The 19,864-nt window shown below is 35.4% G+C and overlaps 1 long non-coding RNA gene across 1 annotated transcript; it reads right to left on the reverse strand.

Moving 5' to 3' along the window:
• Nucleotides 1-720: 720 nt before the first annotated feature.
• On the reverse strand, nucleotides 721-17,350 carry LOC120184605. Its single transcript, XR_005522044.1, has 3 exons — nucleotides 17,341-17,350; nucleotides 11,653-11,658; nucleotides 721-812 (listed from the first exon to the last, which is right to left on the reverse strand). It is a non-coding gene; the product is annotated as an uncharacterized LOC120184605 (long non-coding RNA).
• Between the last annotated feature and the right edge of the window lie 2,514 nt (nucleotides 17,351-19,864).

Below are 19,864 nucleotides of genomic sequence, written 5' to 3' on the forward strand. Positions count from 1 at the left end.
CCATTTACGACAATGTATAAGCGACACAGTAACTAATTTTGGGCTCTGTGGGGTGCTAATCCTTCCCACGCGTAACCGACTCCCAAACCTGTTTTAATCGAATCTTTGGCAAACGCAGACCAACTTTTGTCTAAAAAATGATTTTTTTCTTAAAATTATTTTTAAAAGATGTTTTTTAGGTATTCGACCTACTTAACTCAAGGCCGATGGCAACTCTTTTCAATTTAATCCAATTTAATTCAAAATCACCCTTTTTTGAAAACTAAAAGTCGTAATTATTTTAAAAATCAAACGATTGTCAACCGAAAAACGGTTACGACAACTTCCACATACATTGGCCACCACTTCCAAAGGAATTAATTTACAATTTTCCCCCTACATCATGGAAGTCCAACTGTTCCCTTTGCTGTATCAAATTATCTCATTAACGGATTGTTGTTCGAATTATTAATAATAGTTGAGAAATAAATTGTGAAAAGTTACAGCTTAAGCGATATTTTTTTCTCGTGGATGGAAGAATTAAAATAATACGGAATTAATTTAATAATTTTATATTGTTCCAAATTAAAACATTAGATCAATTAATCATTAAAATTAATTGTATCTTGTGATTCCTTCCAAAATAAAACAATATATAGTTATATATGATTGTGTTAATTACATTACTAACGAGGCAATTTACTATGTACTTTTTAATATAAGGATAAATTATATTATGCCTCACTCAACTATCTTTTCTCTCCTATTTTGATCATTGAACTTTAAACTTTTCAATTTAATCACTCAACTTTCATATTGCTCATGTTTTGGTCCTCTATGATGACATGGATTATTTTATTAGTATTATCTCTATGGCATATTTTATTATTATTTAATACCGTGGAAGATTTAAAATTAAAGAATTTAGAATAATCTAAATCCATCTCATATCCTAATCTATGAATCATAATCCTTATTCCCGAGATACAAACTTCAAACCCAAATTTTCACTCCACAGTGGCAGAACCTCTGCCTTCCAACAATCCACTTTCACCGGCCAAACAACTTTGGAGTCGGCCAATGAGGTTTAGCGATGCTTCCTTGAGTTGGATCAGTTGAATGCTCCTCTCTCGCAAGGGCATCATCGTTGGTGGCAGCCACGTTTCCATGCACAAAACTGTAAAAATGTCCCCCCACCTGCGCAAAACTGTTAGCGTGGTCGGTGCCACCATGTTTCCATTGTGTTTCCATCACAATATCGCAAAAAGAAACATGTATGACCTAAATGCCCAAAGTATTTGGTTTAGGGATTGGGGGTTGATTTTAGGAGAAGATCGTTAAGGTGAACTCTATTATCTCTATGGTTTTCAGGCCTGTAAACGAACCGAACGCACACGAACGGAGGTATGTTCATGTTCGTTCATTTAATAAATAACGAACATAAACGAACACGAACATAAATGAACAAAATTTTTTTTGTTCATGTTCGCTCATTAAGGAATATAGTTTGTTCATGTTCGTTCATTTAAATGATAAACGAACATAAACGAACATAATAAATTAACATAAACACAACACAAACACAAAAAAAAACTTATTCGAACACAACAATGAATGTAAAAAAGTAACAACAAGAATAACACTTAAATTCTTTAATATAACATGCAACTTTAGAGTTAATTTGTTCGCATACGATAAAACATACATAAATCATAATAAGTTATATGAACATAATAAAGTCTTAAAGTTCAACAAAACATCCAATGGACTTGATCAACCATATTTACAACCTATAGTGCCATTGTCGACAAAAGGTATATCCATTTCAATTAGAAAGTGGAATAACACATTCAGAAAGGCATTAAATTTTTCAAGATATATAAAGACTTGGTTTCTTCACGTTACGAAGTCAAAGTGGCACGTTCAATGAATATCAAAATAACTATAACCACTAAAATGGAACGAGCTGGCAACTATAGCATATTTAGATGATCAAATGCCCTCTTAACTCAACTACAATACCTTGTTCGTCTCAGCAAGTGTAAGGACAGTGAGTTGCTTTAACTTGAGAACTTGATCAGGGACCAATTGAGGAAGGCTGCCACTATTGCCTAATCAAATAGTTTAAGTATAACTTCTCACCCACTAAACATCGTCTATTCTCATTTTTTTAATTTTATTTGTTTTTTCTATTCTTCATTTTCTTTTGTTAATATATAAACAAAAGAGGTTTCTATGTATATCATATGATTACTTTTTTGCTTCTGTTTCCATATAAGCCTTCAAACTCTTTCTTTTTCTCTATATTTTTTAAGATCTTATCATCTCCTAGAGATATTGAAGAATGAGTGAGCAAAAGAAGATTGAGAATTAACACCCTGATTTAGGGGTTAAATTTAAGAAAATATAAATTGGTGGATTTAATTGGTATTTTTGAAAGAAATTGAGGATTAAATTATAAAATTTAAAAGTTAACAGACCAGTTTAAGAAGTGTAGGAAGTTCAGTGACTAAACTCATGGTTTACCCATTTTTATTATGGGATGAATTATAAATCCCAATTGCCGTGCCCACTTTCCAGTTTATTTTCTCAGCTTTCCTCTCCCGGCCAACCAACTTTCAACTTCGATCTACTCGTCGTCCGATCATCGATCGACGAGCCGAAATCACCATTGTGTTCGTTGTTGAGCGAGGAACAAAACCCCTCAAACCTTTTGTCGTGAATCATCGCTGTTCGTCGTTAATTTCAGTCGGAAGTATCGTCGGTAATAATTCGGTTTTAGTTGGTTTTTCATCGATTCACGACAATCGGGTCATCCGTTTACGACACCTCCCGCACCATCGTGTTCCTTGTGCCGTTTCGAGTCCACCGGTGTCCTCCCTTTGCTCCGGCGGCGGTGGCGCGTGTGGAGGTGAAGCGGTCAAAGTTTCCGATTAGTTGAAATCGAGCTCTCCGCGTTCAAAAATTTGAACCGAGCTTTGTAAGTATCTCGAAATCGCTAAAAATAATTTTTAAGATTTTTTCCGTGATTTTTAGGCAGCCGGAAGGGGCCCCACACGCCGCCACTGCGCGTGGGGATGGTTCAAATGACCGGTTTGACCGGTTTTGGTGCATAGTTGACCGGTTTGACCGGTCATAACCCGACCCGAACCCGACCAGTTTACCCGACCTGTTGACCTGACCCGACACGTTGATCCGACCCGTTGACCGTTAACCGTTGACCGGCGTTGACCACTGTTGACCAAAACTTTGATCGGCTTTGACCGGGCATTAAACGACCTTTGACTTCGACCGAGTATACCTATCTTGACATTTTTCGACGTTCCAAATCTGATTCCGCTGTCCGTTTTCGAAATTCGAAATCGAAGGCCTCGAAATTGCCGGTCAAACCCGTTGACTTTGATTTTGACCAAAAATTCCAAATTTCCGAAAAGTCATATTTTATGCTTTCGATATCCTGAATCCGAATCCGAAGTCCGTTTCGCCAAATTCGAACCCGGTAAGCTGTCTTTCACTGATTTATCATCCGATTCGATCCGTTTATCGCAAATAAGCTCCGTTTCTGATATAATTTATGTTGATATGTATCTGAGGAATTATTGGAAGTTGAATTGAAGATCAAAAGCGTTCGAATGGAATTTTTATGGTCGGTCAGTATTGCACGAAAATCGAGGTAATACTTTACTACCTCTTTATGCTTTATGGAACATGTTGATATTGGTAAATGCATGAATAAGATAATGTTGGTCACTTTTATGGAGTTGAATAATTATACACTCGATATGAATGTGGTAGAAATTCGATAACTGATTACGGATCGAATGACTAATATAAGAGATTGAGGAATTGTTAGATTAAATTACAAGTTTGTGATTATTGATAAAGAAATCAGCCCTGTATCTGCAACTTAGAATTTATTTCATCAAAGGTTAAATGTTAAAGGTACTTGGATGAGAAATTATGAGAATACTCTAGTAGGGTAAAATTACGAAAATACCCTTATGTTGTAGGATGATAAGAATTGTTCCTAGAAGTTGGTTAATAACTATGAAAAGACATATTGATCCGATATAACTACTGATGTGCATAAGAAATGTTAGTTTTATTTGGAAATTATGGATAACTGGTTTTAATCCTATGAGAGTTTGTGAATGATACTAGAAGTCTGTTAAGAGAACCGTTTCAAGATCAGAGAGTGTTCAAGAAAAGTAATTAATTATAGGATCTCTGAATTATATTATTTTCGTTAAGAGCTAATATCGAAATTATCTGGTTAAGAAATTACGGAAATGCCCTTAAGAGATAGAAAAAATCTGAGAATGCACTTGACCCGAAAATATCCGAGTTATGAGTAAATACCTGAAGAACAATTTATCGGGGGTGTTCTGTTGTCAGAATTGTTCGAAAGGACTGAAATAAATGATAAGATTGAATTTAATAGTAAGATCAGACAGAATAAAATGATTAAAGTACACTGAATCTATACAATGACCAAAATACCCCTGTAATATAAATGACCCAAGAATACCACCAAACTCAAGAATGATTGGATATCCTCGAGGTCTGAAATGAATGGAATAAAACTGAACACCAAAATTACCAAAATACCCTTATGGCCTATATTATGTAAATGTCTTGGATTAATTAAGGAATCCAAATAAGCATAGGTGTTAGACTACCTTTAAAAGTTATGGAACAAAACTTAAGTGAGTAGATCAACCCTAAAGCTCTGTCAATACCTGAACGACATAGATATTACTGGAATGCGTGTTCGTCTTTTCAAGTTTGGCTCGATGATAATTTTGGAAGTATTCAGCTCAGCTCAACTCTAGATCGCGTTAAGCACTAAGAATTGGATATTTGTCTGACAAATCAACCACGAAGACCGAACTGAACAGAAGTACAATATGTATCTGAAATTTAGAGACGTCCAAATTAATCTGAAAAACTCTGAAGTAATTGGAATGGATTTGACTACTAAGTGAAATAAGTAACCTCAATGACTAAGATTTTAATAAGTGATTTGGATGAGTCTGGAAACGTTAATGAACATACACGATGTACTGTTCTTCTGGATCATGAACTATAAATCAATCACATCAGTATTTCATGATATAGTGGAAGTGTAAAAATGAAATAAATACATTGGAAGATCTATTTATTGATGATTCCGAAGATGATCTATGGATAAGAATTTTTGGTATTAAAGTGTAAATACCCTAGAAGGACACGAAATGACTAGTCGATAAGTATTAGTTATGGGAACTATTCATCTAAGAGTTGTTCGATAATGCGATCAATCGACATAGATTGTTAAGGTTCTGAATCTTTGTTGTTAAGTTGTTCGATTATCCACTCAATTGATATGGATGTAAAAGATCTTGAATACCCTTCTGATTACGTACAACTTCTGAAAACTGTCCGAATAAGATATGATCCTGATAATTCACATTCTGAATAACTAATGATTTCGATAGTTATTGAAATATTCCTATAGTGATCCTAAATACCGACATTCTATCGGTAAACTGAAGATATGTGTTTCTCTGCCTTATAAGATTATCTAGTCCCTCTAAATAATGTTCATAAACTCTGGTGTGTTCCCTACTCACATGAATATTTTATCTGATTTTCGATTTGAATTTTGATCTGATACTTGACATGGATTCTGATCTGATATCTGACATGGATTCTGATCTGATACTTGACTTGGATTCTGATATGTTATTTGACCTGATTTCTGATATGATACTTGACCTGATTTATGTTTTGATTTTTGATATATCCGTTTACGGACGAAAAACGTTTTAATTAGGGGGTATTGTTGAAGGAAGAAGTTTCGCAGGTTCCTCGGCTTTGTGCTCAGGGCCTTATATAATGTGTTGGGTTGGGTGTATGGTTCTGGGGAACCTACACATTATGATGTGTTGGGATGGGGGTATATATATATATATGTTTTAAAAAGATCTGAAAAGTTACATGGTTTTTCGGAACACACTAGATAACCTATTCTGATCTCCTGAACTCAGTCATCCGAAATATTTGTCTGAACTAAAAGCTCATTATCCGTTACCATCTAAAATATCAGTAGGATCTCTGCTCAGCATAAAAATCTATAAATGTTCGGAAATAATAAGGATATATATGTTTATCTGTATATGCACGTTCTTCAGCATCATCTGGTAGTTCTGTATTACTGAGCTTTTCAAAGCTCACTCTATTACTCACCTTTTCAGGTTAAAAGAATTGTACCAGTGCATCTATCGACTTCAGTAAAGGAGTTCTTCCGGCGTTGATGCAGAATATGGTACATGTGATTAGGGGGCATGTAATTGTATTTTGATTTATATACGAGTTTGGAAATCTGTTTTATTTTTAAATAGTGAAAACTGATTTTATAAGTTTACATGTTCTGATAAAAAGTTTTAAATTTTCCGCTATAATTACAGTGGGTCACTCCGGTGGCCCTAATATGACTTCCCGGATCGGATCGGGTTACCCGCATCGGTCTGGGGGTTACATTCAGGGTTGACAATCTTTGGAATTCCTGGAAAAAAATATTTGAGTAAAAGATTATGTTGTTCAAATATTTTATTTTATTCAAAATATTTGTGCCTGATGTTTATATGTTGGGACACATATTAAATATTCTTAAAATGTGTAATGATAATGAATCTTCTTAAGATTTTCAGAGGTACAACTTGATACAAGAAAAGTTGATGCAACAAGAATGGATTATAGAGGTGGAGTATCGTTGTTTAAGGATAATCTGCCATCGTTGGTACACTGGCAAGGATTATGGAAGATCTTTGGTAGACATGGAGAGGTTTGAAATGTGTTCATTGCAAGTAAACGAAGTAGAGGAGGGACAAGGTTTGCTTTTGTTCGAGCGAGAAGTAGGATCGAAGCCATGAGAATGATCGAGAGATTCAACAGTCTTAAGATCTATGGTATTCGTAAAGCTGTGGTAATGGCTAGGCTCAATAATAAGTCAATGATGGGGAAAATTCAGATCAAGAATACGGTATAAGGACAAAAGTAGTTTGGCCGCCACTTATAGAGACGTAGCAGGGGGAGAACAACAACCAGAATGATTTAGTTAAAAAAAGTATCATTGGATATTGTGAAGATAAAGAAATATGGAAGAATAGGAGGTGTCTGGTTGGTTTTATGGCAACTGTTTGTAGTGTGGGGAGCATTGTAAGTAGGCTACAAGGTTGGGGGCTTGGGGAAATTCAAGTTCAAAGACTAGGAGGAAAATCGTTTTTACTTACCATTGAAGATGAAGATTTGTTCTTGATGGAAGACCTCCATTGGTCTTATCTATAAGAGATATTTGTCGAAATCAAACCTTGGACAGAAGCATTCACTTAAGTGGAAAGGGTGACTTGGTTGGAATTCTCAGGGATACCATTGCATTGTCGAAACGAAACCATGTTGAGAAGGCTAGCTGATCCGTGGGGAAAGTTTAAAGCATATGGAGAGAACGTGAGACATTAGTTGGATTGTGAGAAAGTAACTATGCTGTGACAGCTAATCAGATTTCACGAATTTAAGAGGTGGTTGATATTGTAATGGAGAATATGAAGTATGGAGTACGTGTTAGGTAATCAGGTTTTAACGATAGCTCGCTGGTACAATTGATTGGGTCTCTTAAACAGAAGTCCATGTTGGGGAAACCGGGTTATTTCCCACACGAACGTAGTTTCAAAATTGACCTAAAATATCAAGATCAAAACCACCAAAGGTTGCACAGCGGATAAACCCGTCAAACTATTAAATATTGAAACACAATTGAAAAACCGAATAAAGAACAATAAAGGAGAAAACACACCAAATTTACGAGGTTCGACGAGAATATCGTCTACTCCTCGGGCACCACACCGGATGGTAACTTTACTATCAATAAATATTACAACAAATTGAATTCTTTAGAATTCCCAAAGTAAGACAATGAAGAAAACAAGAGGAAGAGAGAACTTGTTTTGGGATGATTTCTAATGAAATACTTAGGTCTATTTATAGTTGAGTTTTAAAGACTAAACTTATAAATAACCTAATATTTTAGGGACCAAAGATGAAATTCCCATTTGCACAAGTTGGCCACCTACTAAAGAAATTTTCAATGTGTACAAGTTAGCCACCAACCAAAGATGTCAACTGTGCCAACTTTCAATTTTTCCAACTTTCAAGTCAAACATAACAAATCTCCACCTTGGCTTGAAATTACCAAGCCTACTCAACTTTTTCAACTCAAATTTGATGAAATTATTTTAATGTAGTGCCTTTAATTGCGCTCACAAGAGTCACACACCCGAAGGTGTTCATACTTTCAGGATATTAATCAAGTTCAAACAATGATTGAACTTGATTACTGTTACCACCTTGGTCATCATATCTGTAGTTTTTTCTGCTGTTGCAATTTTCTAAAGTAGAATCTTTCTTTTTTCAAAGATTTCTAGCACAAAGTGATACCTCACGTCGAAATGCTTAGTCCTTGAATGGTAGACTTGATTTTTCGCTAAGTGAATAGCGCTCTGACTATCACAATAGAGACTAATGTGACTTTGAACAACTCCCAAGTCTTCCATCAACTCGTTAAGCCAAATTGCTTCCTTCACAGCCTCTGAAACTGCCATGTATTCTGCCACTGTAGTAGACAAAGCCACTGTAGATTGCAAAGTAGACTTCCAACTTACTGGGGCTTTAGCAAGAGTAAACAAATACCCAGTAGTTGATCGACGCTTATCCTAATCACCAGCATAGTTGGAATCAACATATCCAACCACACATTGACCAAGTGTTTCATCCTATTCAAAAACTAAACCAACATCCATGATTTGTTGGAGATACCGTATAATCCATTTCACAGCTTGCCAATTTCATTTTCCAGGATCATGCATGTACCTTCTCACAACTCCAACTGCTTATGAAATGTCAGGACGCGTACACACCATTGCATACATCAAGCTCCCAACTGCATTAGCATATGGAACTTTTACCATATACTCTCGTTCTTCGTTAGTTTTAGGAGATAACTAAGAACTAAGTTTCAAATGAGAAGCTAGTGGAATACTTACATGTTTGGTATTTTTATTCATGCCAAAACATTGTAATACATTTCTCAGATACTTCTTCTAAGTTAAACAAAGCTTCCCTCTATGTATATCTCTGCTTATCTCCATACCAAGAATCTTCTTGGCCTCACCTAGATCTTTCATCTCAAACCCATGATTCAACTGAGCCTTTAATTTGTCTATCTCCTTTTGACTCTTCAAAGCGATTAACATACCATCAACGTACAAGAGAAGATAAATTAAAGATCCAACTTTGAGCTTTTGTAAATACACACAATGATCATATTTGCTTATAGTGTACTTTTGCCTCCTCATAAAGCTATCAAATCGCTTGTACCACTATCTCGGAGATTGCTTCAATCCATATAGTGATTTGTTCAGCTTACAAACCCATTTCTCACAACCACCATCTTTGTATCCTTCTGGTTGAGTCATATAGATCTCCTCTTCTAAATCACCGTGCAAGAAAGCCGTCTTTACATCAAGTTGAGCTATCTCCAAATTCAACTGTGCTACCAAGGGCAAGAATATTCTAATGGAGGAATGTTTCACAATAGAAGAAATTACTTCATTGTAGTCAATTCCCTCCTTTTGAGTGTAGGCTTTAGCTACCAACCTTGCCTTGTAGCGAACTTCTTTCTTGCTATGAGATCCATATTTATTTGTAAATACCCACTTGCATCCAATTGCTCTTTTACCTTTCGGTAATTGTGTCAGTTTCCAAGTGTTGTTCTTTTGGAGAGATTGTATTTCTTCATCCATGTCACTTTTCCACTAATCACTTCCCAAGCTTTGTATTTCTTCTTAGTAAGTGATAGGGATATTATCATCAACAACTGGAAGAGCATAGGCCACCATATCAACAAATCGAGCAGGTCTACGAATTTCTCTCCATGGCCTTGTAACTACAAGTGATTCTGGTGCCTCCAATGGTTCTTGGGTTTGAACCTCTTCATCTTCTAATTCTTCTATTGGAGTTGAAGAATCAGCTGCATCAACTTTTGGGATCATCGTCTGCTGAAACTCCACCTGTTTTGGAGTATGCTCCACCTGTTGCGGAGTACTACTTGTCTATACAGCTTCATTTATTACCTTCTTTACTAGGGCATATTCATCAAAGGTAACATCTCTGCTACAAATTATCTTCTTGGTGTCTAAACACCAAAGGCAGAATCCCTTCACTCCATGGGTGATTCCCATAAAGAGAGCATTCTTTGCTCTCAGATCAAGCTTGGATTCCTTCACATGATAATAAGCAGTTGATCCAAATACATGTAAGGAAACATAATCAGTAGCAGGTTTTCCAGACCATACCTCCAATGGTGTTTTTCCTCCTATCGCTGATGATGGAAGATGATTGATGAGATGGCTAGCATATGTCACAACCTCAGCCCAAAATGTCTTACTTAACTCATCATTAGACAACAGACATCGAACTTAAGTGTCGAACAATACCATATTCATGGCAAACGTCAAAGAATGGGTAACTTTTATATTCCCCTCCATTATCCGTCCTAAGAAGTTTGATCTTTCTACCAGTCTGGTTATTGATCATATTTTTCCATTTAAGAAAAAATCGAAGCACTTCATCGGATACACCCAAACTCTTCTGTAAAAGTCATCTACAAAAGTTACAAAATAATGGTTTCCTCCCAAAGATGATGTTTTTGAAGGACCCCATATATCTGAGTGAATATAATCCATAATATCTTTTGTATTATGTATAGTGGTGCCAAACTTTACTCTTTTCTGCTTTCCCAGGACACAATGCTCACAAAAGTTCAATTTGCAAGCCTTTGCACATTTCAATAATCGTTTTTTCGTCATAATTTGCAAGGATTTCTCTCCAACATGTCCCAATCGCATATGCCACAACTGGGTTATGTCCAAATCATCACCTCCAGAAGTTACTGCAACTGCTCCAATAATTGTACTACCTTGGTAGTAATACAAATTATTTTTCCTGATGCCCTTCATCGTCACAAGTGCGCCAGATGAGACTTTTAAAATTCCATCTCTCATAGTGACTACTAAGTCTTTGGATTCCAAGGCTCCCAATAAGATGAGATTTTTCTTCAAACTGAGCATGTATCGGACATCAGTTAGAACTCTGGTTGATCCATCTTTATTCTTTAATCGAATTGAACCTATCCCAATAGTTTTACAGGCATTGTCATTGCCCATATAAATAACTCCTGCATTTAGTTCTACTAAATTGAAGAACAACTCCCGATTAGGGACATATGATGGGTGTAACCCGAATCTAATATCCATTCATCTGAATGGAATGTTGTTGACGAAGTAACCAATGATATGTCAGTCATTTGCATCATGCTCTGCAACACATGCATCTGGAGCATCCTTTCTTCTTCAGCTTCTGACAATCTTTCTTCCAATGGTCTTTCTCATCACAAAAGACACATTCATCTTTTCCCAGTCTAGACTTCAACTTTGATCTCCCTCTCTACTTTGGCTTTTGACTTTTCGAGCGACCTCTTGCCACCATGGCCTCCGCTGCTTCGTACTTGCTCTCCTTCTTGGTTTTCTTCCTGAGCTCATAACTATACAAAGAAGCAGTTACATCTTTAAGGGTAACATTATCCTTACCATGAAGTAACGTTGTCTCAAGGTGCTCAAATTCATCTAGAAACAACAACATCAAAGCCAAATCTTCATCTTTGAAAGTTTCATTCATGCCCAATAAGTCTTCCACTAGCTCATTGAATGCAGTGATGTGTTCATTCATACTGGTGTCTGGTTGATAATCAAATCTGAACAATCTTTTCTTCATGTGGAGATGATTCTGAGAGCTTTTCTTTAGGAATTTTTTCTCCAATGCTTTCCACATCTTACTTGCAGAAGTCTCTTTCTTGTAGCCATACTTATGTTCCCTGGAAAGACAATATCGAATCGTGTTGCACGCCAAACGATTGATTGTTCCCCATTCTTTCTCCTTCGTATCTACGGGCTTTTCTTCCTCAATGGTAATGTCTAAACCTTATTGGAATAAAGCGTCTAACACCTCGCCTTGCCACATGCCAAAATGATCGGATCCATCGAACAACTTCACCGAGAAATTTGCATTTGACATCATCCTCCTCACCGGTCCATATGAAGAGCTTGATGTCTCAACTGACCTGTATTTCGGCATTTTAATTCTAACAAACAATATTCAATAGCACGAATTGTATATTTTTAGCAACGGGACCACCGAGATAACTTCAACCGAAGCTCTGATACTAATTCTTAGGGAAACCGTGTTATTTCCCACACGAACGTTGTTACAAAATTGACCTAAAATGTCAATATCAAAACCACCAAAGGTTGCACAGCGGATAAACTCGTCAAACTATTGAATATTAAAACACAATTGAAAAACCGAATAAAGAACAATAAAGGAGATAATACACCAAATTTATGAGGTTCGACGAGAATATCGTCTACTCCTCGGGCACCTCACTGGATGATAACTTCACTATCAACAAATATTACAACAAATTGAATTCTTTAGAATTCCCAAAGTGAGACAATGAAGAAAACAAGTGGACGAGAGAATTTGTTTTGGGATGATTTCTAATGAAATACTTAGGTCTATTTATAGTTAAGCTTTAAGGACTAAACTTATAAATAACCTAATATTTTAGGGACCAAAGATGAAATTCCTATGGGCACAAGTTCGCCACCTACCAAAGAAATTTTCAATGTGTACAAGTTAGCCACCAACCAAAGATGTCAACTTTCAATTTTGCCAACTTTTAACTTTGCCAACTTTCAATTTTGCCAACTTTCAATTTTTCCAACTTTCAAGCCAAACATAACAGTCCAAAGCAATTGGAGGAGATAAGGAAAATGGGTGTGGGATCGGTAAGGTATCTGGAAAATAACTCGTCGATGGCTTCTTCGTCAAAGATAGATGCTTACAAAAGAATAATCGACAGAAAAGGAAACCTCATTCAATGAAGATTGTATTGGGAAGAAAGAACTTATGTGTTGTAATGATGAAGATAAGGAGGTACATGATGCTCTTAAATATACTATAGTAATCACTCAAGTATACGTGTCGCCACCAAGTAATAAAGTGGAAATTCTTTTGGGATTTCGGATCTCGTAACCACAGATAGCAGAATAAGTTACAATTGAAGAAAGATATAAGGTGCATGGGCTTCGAGGTTATGTCTAAAAAGTATGTGGGTGGTCAAGATCCAAGTAAAGAATTAAGGGCCATTACGTGTAACGAAAAGTTCAACGCATGTTCTAATAATAATTCAAATTTAGAGATATTGAAGAAAGATATTAGTAATAATTATTTTTGGGAAGCCGATTATGACAATTTCTTTCCAAAATTAAACAAGACGGCGATAAGTAAGAAAGCAATGAAGTGCGGGTCGCTCCTCGATCTTTAAGATAAGGTTCTCTTAGTTGCAGATAGGATGAAAAGAGATCGAGCACGTAAGAATAATAAGGTTAAGAAAGTAGTTTTGTCGTCTTCAAAGTTATCATGGAGGTCTCTTTCCGACTCAGATATTAGAGCAAAGTGGTCGAAGACGATCAAAGAAGCTGAGAATACTTTGGCTTTGGATAAAAAACTAGGGATTCAAGTGATTGGTGATGGGAGAGGTGGTGAACGAGTTGGCTTTATTAGAAAAATATTAGAAAAAGATTAAGGAAGGTTTATTGGGTGGTAGGGGGTCGGGAAAGAAGGATATTTGCTGCAGAATGAAGATTCTTACATGGAATGTGAGGTGAATTTGGCTCCACCCAATAATTGTTTTTAATGAGACTTATGTAGTACAATTAGGTTAAAGAGGATTTTAATGAGACTCATAAGTACGACTTTGGCTTTCAATTATAAATAATATAATATTTACCGAGAAAAAAAGAAATAATTGTTGAAGTTCAAGGAAGTGCATTCAAGTCGGTAGAATCTGAGAATGATGCAAAAAAGGCCTTAACAAGTATCAAGGAAAAGAAATTGAACTCACACGCACGCACGTACCCACACACCATGCACATGCACCCACATACCGCGCGCTCACCACAAACACACACTTGAATGCCTCTAAAATTTTTGAAATAATATCTAAATAGAAATATACTCATTGATTTGACCCATGTGTTATTTTCATGTAATTTCTTAAATAGGTTTAGTCCTTTTGTCATTTTATGCTTCTAAAACTTATAAAACCTTATCAAAAGGTTATCCAAATCTTTTGATCAAGTTTCTAATAATTTAAAAGGTTTAAGTACCCGTTGTTTCAATCATAAACAATCCTGCGCAACTTTTGACATATCAAATAATTTTTACGTAACTATTAAACTAGTAATATGATATACTTGACCTAGAAGTACATCATAATTCTATGTTCATTAAAATGTGCTTAAAATGCATTTATCAACTTAGAGCATTTATTGTAATCGTATCTTTCGCCTATCATATTTCCTAATTAAGTTAATCTACTGATTAGTAAATTACTATTATCTTTCTTTCATGCATTTTTTAGTCACACTAGAATGCATTAAGAACCACATTCACCATAAAGAATTCATACATATATGATTATATCATACTCATCATTTATACAAAAAAAAAACAACAAAAAAAACTCTACTCCCTAAACATCGTTTTCCAATCGTTGATATTATCGGCTCCATGTCAAGCAACAAGGGACCATACACCAATTAAAAATGGTTCTGAGAGTCAGCCATGTATGGGAAATGATCAAAATGTTACAACGCTCAAGATTGATGGGAAATGATCAAAATGTTACAACGCTCAAGATTGATACCTAATTGATTATACATTGTCTTAGTAGTGAATTTTCAAAGTCAAATATAAATTTAAATTATGATCATTTCATTTATATAATTTATTTTAAATGAATTAACTTTTATTAAAAATATTTGACTCCAAGAATAATATGGTTCACTCAGTTTTATTTAAAAAAAGATGTCCTTTTTGTTTTAAAAAATTAACGAAGATCATCGTCCAATTATTTAGGACATTATGTTTCTAAAATTTACCGAACCTTGCCAAAAGATTACTCAAACCTTTTGAACAAATTTCTAATGACTTAAAAAGTTTAACCGATCGTTCTTTCATTTATAAACAACTCCTATGTTTTTTTGACATGTCAAATAATTTATATATAACTATTAAACTAACAATACCACTGTAGACACCCGTTTTTGTCCGGGTCTTTTCTATCTAATTTTAATTATTATTATTATTGTTATTATTATTGTTATTATTATTATGTTTATTAATTATTATTATTATTATTTTTGCAGGCCAATTTTTGAGGCCCAGTACATCAACCCAGTCAACCCAATTACAATACTTGACCTGAATCAGGCCCAGCTGCTCCGGATCCGACCCATCCAAGCCCAACAAGTTGACCCATACCCGGTTAGGGTTTCACTCTAAGGCACCAGCCGCTCGAGATTTCAGCCGTTGGATCAGATTTGATCCAACGGTCCAAAGGGACCCTAGTTAGGGTTTTAAACCCTAAATTGAAGCTCAGCCGTCGTCGCCTTTTAGCCTCTCAGCCGAGTGAGTGCCGCCGACGATCCCAAGCCACCGCCGTTGTCATCCAGCTTCCAAACAGTAACTGAACGTCATCCACAGTGCCCAAATCAGTCAAAAAATATATCAAATCTAAAACCCATTAAAATATCATTCTAAATCCCGATTTTTTCGGGATTCAATCGTACCAAATCAGAGAAGCAATCCCCATACCCCGTAGGCTTCATGATTTCATTCAAAACCCCTAATAAATCAAGCATGCAACCAGACAAGATGGGGTATTCAAGGGTGTTAAGAGCAGAGAACAGAGAAAAAACGGGGGGCATTCGGGTTCAGGGAGAAAAAAAAAACCAGAAAAAAAAACAAGAAAAAGAGAACTACTCGAACCAAACAAAAAAAAATAAAAAAACCAAGAGGGAAATAGAGAGGGAGGAGACCATACCTTGATCGGAGAAGTCATCGAGAGGAGGAAGGGTCACCGGTTTCTTGTTTTCTCAAAAGGTATACCTTAGATTTAAGGGTTTAGGGTCGGTTTTAGGTTAGGTAGGGGTGATTTTCGGGTTGAGGGTAAAGGAGGGGGGTCTTTTGAGACTGTTTACTTCCTCCGACCGCCGGGCACTGCCGTGCCGGCCGTCATGGGCCTCCGGGATGGCCGCCGGTATGAGGCGGCCCTTTCTTCCCCGATGTGAAGAAGTTGAGAGAGTTTTAAAACTCTCTCACTTCTGTTTTCTTTGGATGAGAGGCAAATGAGAGGATGGATGAATGAATGCCCGTTTTTGGGCTTATGTAATTTGACCAAACGGCGCCGTTTCAAGGGTCTGGGCACCCGTGTTTTGCAAGCATGGGGTAACTACAGTTTAGGTCCCTTCTCCTTTGTAATGCTTTATTTAAGTCATTTAATGAAATTATTATTGTTTTATTTCGAGCCTTTTAGTTTTTAATGATTGCATTTCAGTCATTAATTTGTATATTATGTTTGCTGATATTATAATTTGGTTGTGATATTTATATTTATTTCGTTTTAGTCACTGTTTCAGTTTATTGTGCATTTTCCTTTGATATTCGGATTTGGTCCTGAAATTTGCAAATGTTATATATTAGTCCCTGTTCATGTTTTATCATATTTGTCTATATTTGATTCTGGATTTAATATTTTCAAATATTTTAATTTAACCACTGATCCCATGCATTTTATTATCTTTACTGTTATTTGAGTTTGGTCATCATATTCGTATATATTCTATTTTAGTCATTGTTTGATGTTTGGTTTAATGTCTATTTTATTTTCTTTTGTTTTGGGCATCTATGTTCCCTTGTTTATATTTTAGTCCTACTAATGTATGTTATGTCATTTTTGTGGATATTTGACTTTGGTCCCAATGTTTGTAATAGTTTCATTTTAGCCCCTGAGTTTATATGTTATGTATTGTGGCTGAGTTTCGAATTTATCTCTGACATTTATAAATATTATATTTTAGTCACTGATCTTAGGTGTTGTGTACTTTCTCTGATATTCAAATTTGGCTATGATAGTTATAAATCTATTATTTTAGTCATTACCTTACTTTTGGTTTAATTATGATTCGGCCTTCATGTTTTTGGTTATTGCAGTTTAGTCCTAGATGTTGTTTATGGTTTATTTTCATTTCTAGTGCTTGTAAATGTTTAATATTTTGATTCTGGCTCTGTTTTTTATTTACCGCTTAATCCCTTCATCTTTCTATTTATTTCATTTTAGTCCTTTGAAATTCATGTTTGTACTATTTTGGTCCTTTGAGTTTATATGTTGTTATTTTGGGTTTTGTAATTCAAAGTACTTTTTTGTCATTATAGTTTGGTTTGTAATATTAATTTTCTTTTATTTTAATCCCCTATGTATGTACATTTTTCATGTTATGTATCTATTTGTACCATATGTAATTAAATATGTTTAATTTTATTTGTTGTAAATATTTATTTCACATATTTCTATTTCTATTTATTTCCATTTTTCTTTATTTAAATATTGTCCAAATACTTTTAAGAACACGTATGCGTAGAATGAGCGTGGAAAGTATCACTTGGTCGAAGTGGTGCGATCCGATACGGCATTTAACGACATAGTAACTTAAAATAAGTTGAGTATATTTTGTTAATTTGTGCAAATGATGCAATGTGTGTTATTTTAAATAGTAATTTATTTTACTTTATGTAAATATAAACTTCAAATTCTTTTCCATTTTATTTTCGATTCATGTTTTAGTTAATCAATTTATTTTGTTGTATGCAAACGTCAATTTTATTCATATTCGATTCACATTTTATCAAGAGGGAAATATTCTTTATAGATGAGAAATAGTCGAGTTAGCTTTCCCGATGGAGGATTGCTAATTTCGAGATTTCTTTTCGAGTTAAAGAATTTTCTCTAATTATTTAATTCGAAGCAAATTAATCAACGTTCGATAAATAGATCATATTTTAACTTTATATTTGATTTATAATTTCCACCATTTACAACGATGTGTAAGCAACACAGTACCAATTTTGGGCGTTGTGGGGGTGTTTACCCTTCCCCGCACGTAACCGACTCCCTAATCCATTTAAATGAATCTTTGGTAACGCAGACCGAATCTTGTCTTAAAAAATGATTTTTCTTAAAATTGTTTTAAAAGACGTTTTTAGGTATTCGACCTACCTAACCCAAAGGCTGATGGCGACTCTTTTTAATTTTATTCAAATCAATTCAAAATCACCCATTTTTTCCAAATTAAAGTCATAATTGTTTTTAAAAATAATATTTAATTGTTTTACAAAAAATAATATTAAAAATTGTTTTAGCAAATAACCCATGGGATACATACCTTATACCTTCGTAGGGATTTATTCCTCGTACGAGTATAAGGCAATGAATCCCCTTGAATTGAACTCGTTCCGTTTGAAACCTGTAATGGGTGAGGATCGAGGGTCTGGCAGCCCAAGGGGGCACCGACATCAAGGACAATTCGAGTCCCCTTTCCTGTTAGAACCGAAACCATGCATATAGTGAACCGTAGAATGGTCACCCTAGGTATAGTTATATCGAACCTCTGTCCGTCAGTAGGTACCTAAAATAGGTGTACACAAAGGAGGAATGTTTCTAAACCCTTACCTTTTGTTTAAAGTTTGTAGAATATATTTATTCTTTTAGAATAAAAGCATGCGAACTAGATATCATGCGGTTAGGATTATTTTCTTGAAATTAAATCAATTTTGGGTAGAAAGCATGTCCGGGTAGGATTGTTATCTATTGAAAGCATGTTTGGGTAGATATCATGATGGGGTAGGTGTTATATTCATCTCTAAATAATATTTTTATATATATCGATTGTCTTACCTGTACTAACTAATTTCTTTTCTTTTCTTTGTGTGCACTAACTTATTTATTTTCTGTTGTTTTTGTTTTTTTCATTCTTCTTTACATTGCATCATCATAACATAATGCGAAAATGTTGATCAGCAAGGGGATATTCGAGAGAAAATTTTCACAAGAAGAGATAAAAGTTTTCAACCAAGCAGTCGCGTACACAGACATGCACCGAAGGCTAAAAAGAAATGCACAGAGTACAAGAAGGAGACTTGTTCAAGACGATCGTGCAACGTTCGAGACTAAAATCACTGATCCGATGAGTGATCCAGCAGTCGATTTTTATCTACGATCATTTCATCGCTATTTATCAAGGAGCGGCACACTGACTTCCGCACCACTGGGGCATTAATAGAGTTAGGTTACAGAATGCTTTAGGGGCATCAGTTCCAAATACAAAGATCCGAGACAAAGCAGTGAGCTCGACGATCGTGCAACATTTAAGACTGAAGTCTGGGGATTAATCCAGCAGTAGATTATTATTTATGATCGTTCCGACGTTATTCATCGAAGAGTGATGCACTGACTTCAGCATCGCCGGGGCATTAAAAGAGTCTGTTTACAAAACGCTTGAGGGGCATCATTTTCAAGGATGAAGATCCAAGATGAAGCAGCGACCCATTTCAGATTCAACATCTAAGAGAAGTCAAGTCTGTAAAGTGGACTGTCTTGTAATGTGAAAACTTTTATTTCTAGTGAAAATTGTTCTAAAATATTCATTGTTGGGATCAACATTTCTGCATTTGCATTTGCATCGTTGCATTTTGCATAACATTCATTTAAGCATGTTTACATGCATTAATCATACCTTGTGGGAAACTTTGAGGAAGCGCTTCTAACTGTGCAACTGCATTCACACAGTATTGAAAATGGATGCAAAATTTGAGGAATTGAAGAAAGAGC

This window comes from Hibiscus syriacus, unplaced genomic scaffold (genome assembly GCF_006381635.1).
Source record: "Hibiscus syriacus cultivar Baekdansim isolate YM2019G1 unplaced genomic scaffold, ASM638163v2 tig00112925_pilon, whole genome shotgun sequence".
Lineage (NCBI taxonomy): Eukaryota > Viridiplantae > Streptophyta > Magnoliopsida > Malvales > Malvaceae > Hibiscus > Hibiscus syriacus.